Consider the following 6711-nt stretch of genomic DNA (forward strand, 5'->3'; position numbering starts at 1 on the left):
TCAGCCCTCAGCTCAGTGCGTGGACCTCTGTGAACCTGCGGTTCCCTGCAGGCATCGTGCTGTTTCGTACTTCCCAACCTTTGCACCTGCTACTCACTCTCGGAAAGCCCTTCCCTTGCACACACTCAGACATAGGCTCATCCTTCAAAAAGCTAACCGCCCTTCTTAGCCACTCCCCAGCTGGCTGCAGTCTCTTTTCCCTGACTTCTCTACTGATTATTTAAGCTTTCCAAGCCTCAATGGCTTCGTCTGCAAAATGTTATTGTAGGGGTTCAATGAGTTCGTGACCATACAATGCTGAAGACAGTGCCTGGCATATAGTAGGTGCTCATGAAAATTCGTTGTTGAACAAATTCGCCTTACTGTGCTCTAATTGCCCAGCCACGCACTGTGAGTTCCATGAAGGCTGGCCCCCTCCTCTGCCTGTGCATATCCAGGGCCTGGCATGCAGTAAATGCTGTGTAATGTTTGTTGCTGAATGAATACATTTCAGGCAGTGGGGGAAGGGAAGGAGAAGAGGGTCCTTCACCAGGATGGCCACCACTAACAGTGAGGAAATAAACCTCATTCGCGTCTGCCGGGATGTAGCACATTCTAACTTTCCTTACACAGTCTCCTGGGAGCTTCCTGGCAACCCGGAAGGATATAGGATTGCTATTAATTCCATTTTCCAGGTAAACCTGTGAGGCATGAAGTGACTTACCCAGACTTAGAGAGTGAGTGGCAGAGTCAAGACTTGTCCCACTTTCAGCTCTCAAAGCTCCGTGTCCTGGGAACCCCCTTCAGTTTCAGGCAAACCAGAATGGCTGGTCACCTTAGGTGGAGTTCCTAGTCTCTGAAGACCCCCTCCCTCCATCCTCTCTGGGGCCTGTGACATTGTCCCCCAACTTTTTAGTGAGTTTTCTGAAGAGGAGACAAAGCTCTCCAATCCAGGGGATCTAGAGGCTTAAAAAGTCACTCTCTCTTTTCCTCCCCCAAAGTCAGACACGCAGCACAGTGGGAGAGGGGGGCGGGATGAGGAACAGGAGCCTTAGAAGGACACAAACTAGGAGTTCAGTTCACAGTGACACAGACTTACTCAGGCCGCTCCTGTGCCTGGAGAAAGAGGCCAGCCCTGCCCTCTAGGACCTGAGTCGGGTCACAGAGACAAATGTGTGGACACACGGTATCAGTCCAGTTGATGGACAGCTGGAGAAGGGAGTGATAAAGATGAACTGGAACTTTAAGCAAACATAATTAGTGGGAAGGTCTAGGGGAGGAGCCAGGGCTTCCGGAAGTTCAGGCACTCCACATAATCTCGAGAACCCTACACATGAGAATCCTACTGGAAGAACTCTGCGTTTATAATAAAGCTCTATGATTCTAAGTTCCCCTTCCATTAACTTCCTTTTTCCTCGTATAAATACCTCTCCATCTTGGTACCCAGGCCAGAGTACGCACGTGGCTTGCCATGATTGCATGTACTAGGTAGCAATCCTTTCTTTTTCTCGAATAAATAAATCCTTTTTGGTAATGAAACACCTAATCGATATTATTTTTCAATGCTTCAGTGAGAGTTTCTGAGAAGCCACCTCTCCATTTAGCCACTCCCCAGCTGCAGGCTCACTGCCCTCCCCGCCTCCCTGACCTTCCCCCCAGGCCTGGTTTCCTCTGTAAACCCAGAAGTGGGAGCTGGTCTCTGAGGGCCTTCCCAGCCTGAGGTTCATGACTTTGGGAGAGCAGAGTTCTGGGAAATGCAGCCTCTGGAGAGAAGGCATGAGAGGCCAAGCACGCCCATGCAGGCTTCACGTACACAACCAGCCTCATCGTCCCAGGCTGCCCCGGCCGGAGCGGATGTAGCTTGCACCCTGCCCGCTTCACCCTTCCGGGCCACACTATCCAGGGAGGCCAGCTTCTCTGCCTGTTTCTGGAGTCCATGCTGGCCCCATGGTGCCAGCACGAGGAGGGCCTGGGCGGGACGCAGCAGAGCCTGCTGAGGAGGAGACTCCCGCCCTGTGGCCTGAGAGCCGCAGGCCTGGAGCTGGCCCGGGTGTGGCAGAGTGGTCAGGACCAAGTGCTGAGCAAACACCGGGCTCACTCGGCAGCCAGCCCTTCACCTCTGGCCCCTGTCGAGTCATCCCCGGGCAGAATGCGCGCTGTGCTGGGCAAGCAGGTGCAGGCACAGGAGGGAGGGCCTTTCCTGGGGCAAGGACTTGGGGTGGGGGAAGGGAGCTGAGGGGTCTAGTTCCTGCCTCCCTCCTCTCCTGCAGAAATAATCTCTTCCCCTCAACCTCCCTGCCGGCTTAATCAAGAGCAACCCCAAGGCTGGCAGTGGGAGCCCACAGCCACCTCTGGGTTCTCTCCTCTTGCTTGTCGGTTGACCCCAGGGAAGGCTCCAATCCTCTCTGGCTTTCCATTTCTCCCTCCTCTTGCAGACTTGGTAGCTTTCCTCCCTTATCTTAACGTCATAGAGACCCTGTGAGGTCAAATGACTAATATGGAAAATAATATGGTAACAACAAACATGCCCGTTTCATGGGGAAGGAGGACACACAGTGGCTCAGGGACACAGGATTGTGCCCAGAGTCACATGGGCAGTGGCCTAGGTGCTGGGCTCATCCAGGCCTCCTTGGTGAGGAGAGAGGGGCCTTTGGGCAGTAGGATAAGGGTTTAGAGTAGGCCGGTTACAGGGCCTGACACAAAACAACTCCTTGATAAGGTTACACACTTCACCCACTCACTCACTCATTCATTAATTCATCCATTCATCATTCATTCATTCATCTTGGAGATTCCCGTGCCCCTCCTTTGTGCTCAGCCCCATGGGTAGGGTAGGGACATGGAAGGGTGCTCGAGAAAGAGGTGCAATACAACGGGCTTGGAGAGGGCTGTGGTCTTAGGGAGCTGCATTTTCTCAAAGTGTAGTTCGGGATCCCCTGCATCCAAATCATATGTCCTTAAAAATGCATATTCCCAGGTCTCACCCCAGACCCAAGTTCCATCCCAGATCCATAACTATAACCAGATCTTTATATGAATGGTTGCTTTGGACTCAGAGTCTCAGAAACACCACATTTGGGGGCCTGGAACTTTCTAAGCAGAGGTGGCTGGAGGCAGGCCAGGTCAGACGACATTCCTGCTGCTGGGTTTCCCCTCCTCCAAAGTAAACCAGCAGGTGGGAGGTGCAGGTGTGGAACCAGCTCCAGTCTCAGCCTGGGGACACTACTTTCAGGCTCTTGGGAACAATAAAACACTCCCTTTGCCCTGGGAATCCCAATCTGTAAAATCCAAAAGGAGAGATAAGCTTTCCTCCAGATACCTTCATTCCAACCTCAACTGTAAGGGACAAAAACATTTACTGAAAAACACCTAAATATTGGACAATGGAGGAAAAGTGAAGGGTATGGCTCTAGTTGAGGGGCTTCCCCTGGTTTTGGGTAGACGGAAGGGCGGTTGTGGGCATGCAGGGAGCCGCTCCTGTGAGGTGGAGACAAGGCTGTGACAGAGAGTGTTAGAATAACGCGTTTACATCCTGGCTCTACCCCTTCCCAGCTCTGTGGTCTGAGGCCGAAACTAAGGCCCCCTGTGCCTCAGTTTCCTCACCCATAAACTAGAGCTGATAATAGGATCTAATTCCAAGTGTTATATGAACATTGAAGAAGTTAATATAGGAAAAAAAAAAAGAATTTAATATAGAGAGTGCTTAGAACAGTGCCTGAAGCCTCTGTGTTAGCCATTATTATTAGACTATGCAGCAGGCTCTTAAGAGCTTGAGCTGTGTTCCCCCCGCCCTCAAAAAAAATTTATATGTCGAAGCCCTAACTCCTAGGACCTCAGAATGTGACTGTATTTAGAGATACGGTGAAAAAGTTAAAATTAGGCCATTAGGATGGCCCTAATTCAGTATGACCTGTGTCCTTATAATGAAAGGAAATTTGAACAATGTGCTGGCAGAGAGGAAAAACCTGATGGGGACGCAGTGAGAAGGTGGCAATCTGCAAGCCATGCAGAGGCCTCAGGAGAAACCAAAGTGGCTGACACCTTGACCTCGGACTTCCAGCCCCCAGAACTGCGAGGCAGAAACGTCTGTTGTTTAACCCGCCGAGTCCGTGGTACTTCGTTATGGCAGCCCCAGGAAGCTAATGCAGATGCCTGGAAACTTTCACTAGGATGCTTAGCACGTAACGACGCTATGCTCTGACGTCACATTTATAACCTCGGGTCGATCTCTCAAACCACGAGGAGGGTGCTATCCTCCCATTTCACTGACGCAGAAAACCGAGGCTTGGCTGATGACGGGGAGGGATAGAATTAGAACCAGGTCTGCGAGACTCCAAGGCCCTATTCAAATCCCGCCTCCATCCCCCTCTGCGGGGCCTCCAGGCCTCACTCCGTGGATAGAGCACGTACCTCTGTGCCTTTGCGCAGGCTGTTCCCTCTGCCTGAAATGCTCTTCCCACTGCTTGCCTCTCAAGCTAATTCAGTGATTAAGGCAAAATCTTTTTCGTTTCTTTCATTCGCATTTATTTATTTTCGTATCAAATTTATTGGGGTGACATTAGTTAATAACATTATATAAATTTTAGGGGTACAACTTTACAACATGACATCTGTTTACTCTTTTGTGTGGCGCCCACTTGAAGTCTAGTCTCCCTTCGTCACCTTGTACTTGACCCTCTTTAACCTCTTTGTCCTCCTCCGACCCCCAAGACCCCCTTCTTGACCATCACCTTCCCTCCACGGTTCACCGACAGCACTTGCACACAGTTGCTCCTCTCGAGAACTTGCTTGGAATTGTTCTTGTGCTCTGTCTTCATGATGGTGAATGTTATTTGTTTCTCCTGTGGCATTTATGCTTTTAGATTGTATCGATGTGTTTGCTGCAAACCCCTTGAGGGCTCCTCGGCTTTGAATTCCTAATTCCCAGCCCCAGACAGCCCCAGAGAGGCACTCACACACCAGCTGGCGGAGGTTCGAGGGTGAGGTTGCCACGTTGGGACTGGAGAGAATAGTCCAGCCTTGGGAGTAGATACTGAGCAAAGGGAATCTTCTGCCTCCTGCCAGGGCTCAGGGTGGGGGAAGCAGACGAAAGAGAAAGGCCCAAAGTCTCTACTCTTGGCAAGAGAAGAGGGATCCTTTGGCTGTCCTGGGGTAGCAGTGTGGCAAAGGGGGCGGGATGAGGGATTGGGTCAGCCTGTCTGGGCCCATTTCCCAGGGTGTGTCACACTACCCCTCTGGCCCTCAGTTTCCTCATTTGTGAAATGGGAACAACAATTGCTACCTCCGGTGGATGTTGGGAAGGTTAGATGTGGGTGGAGCACTGGGCAGTGTGGGGCACAAAGGGATTGATGCTGGATTGCCCCCCTGCCGGGAGGCCGAGAATGACCAGAAGCGACAGCTGCTTGCCTATGGTCACCTAGTAAGCTGGCCAAAGGTGGGGAACCGGCTCGCCCTCAATTAATAATTAGTAGCTGTGTAACAGGGGTGTCCCAGCTCACAAGAGGTGCTGCCTCCCCCAGTTGTGTGTGTCGGGCTGGCTTGTAGGCATGAGCGGGAGTGCCGTCAGGCATGGCAGGTGCGTGGGGAGCAGCGGGCCAGACTCAGGGTAAATTCCAGCGGGCGTTCTCCAGGGGTGAGGTCACCACCTCTACCTCCCTGGAGCCGTCTGAGTCACGGGCACCACTGAGCCAGCTCTAGAGCAGAAGCGGGCGACGGCAGGGCCAGGACACAGAGACAAATCAATATAAGGCCTTCGCCATGGCACAAAGACAGGTCCCTCCTGCGGTGGGTGCCGTGGTCCTTATCTTGGGAAGCCTGGTGTTTCCTGTTTAGGATGTAGCTTAGAGTAGGGGGAAGCTTGGGGGAGGGGAGGAGGGGAAAGCAAGGTGATGGACACTTCTTGAGTTCCCACTAAGTACCGGAAGGCTTCTACACGCTCCGCTGTGCCATCATCACCATGACCTCATTCGGTAGTGACTGTTATTAGCCCAGTTTTGCAGATGGTGCCATTGAGGCTTAAACTGGTGAAAAACCTTGCCCCAAAGGGAAAGCAATGTAGCTCGTGGGTGAGAACGCAGACTGTGGAATCAAACACAACTGAATTCCAATCTGAACTCCGACACCTGTTAATACCGACTTTCTTAAGCTCCCTGGGCCTCAGTTTCCTCGCCTGTAAAATGGAGATGACAGTCCCTGCCTCTGGGGCTGTTGTGCAGACAGTGAGATGACGCATGTAACACGCACTCAACGAGAACTACCCACCACCACCCTGCACTTTACCGATGTGACAACCGAGCCTCAGAATGGCAAGGCAACTTGCTCAAGGCCACGCAGCTGGTAGGTGGCAAAGTTAGGACTTTAACCTAGATCCGATGTTTGATGTTTCCCGCCCTCCTTACACCATGATGGAGCGCCTGCCCAGTGGAGGCCTGCCGCTTCCAAAAGGCTGTCGGGAGGCAGATGGACAGGCGCGGTTCCCTGGAATAACCAGCGGCCCGGATTTCACAGGGGGCCATGGGAGCCGGCCCTGGGGCCCGGGGCTCAGGGTCACGCCTGCAGGTGCTGTTCCAGGCAGCGGAGAGGAACTGCGGCAGCGTGCCTGGAAGCCCTGCGTGCCCCGCAGCGTCCTCGCCCCGACATTGTTCTCTGGACCCTCCCAGCCCTGGGTCCACACACTGGATATTTCCGGTGGCCTGGCCACAACCACCTTCACTTTCCGGAGCAGCTTTCCCC

Source organism: Rousettus aegyptiacus, unplaced genomic scaffold (assembly GCF_014176215.1).
Source record: "Rousettus aegyptiacus isolate mRouAeg1 unplaced genomic scaffold, mRouAeg1.p scaffold_m13_p_2, whole genome shotgun sequence".
Lineage (NCBI taxonomy): Eukaryota > Metazoa > Chordata > Mammalia > Chiroptera > Pteropodidae > Rousettus > Rousettus aegyptiacus.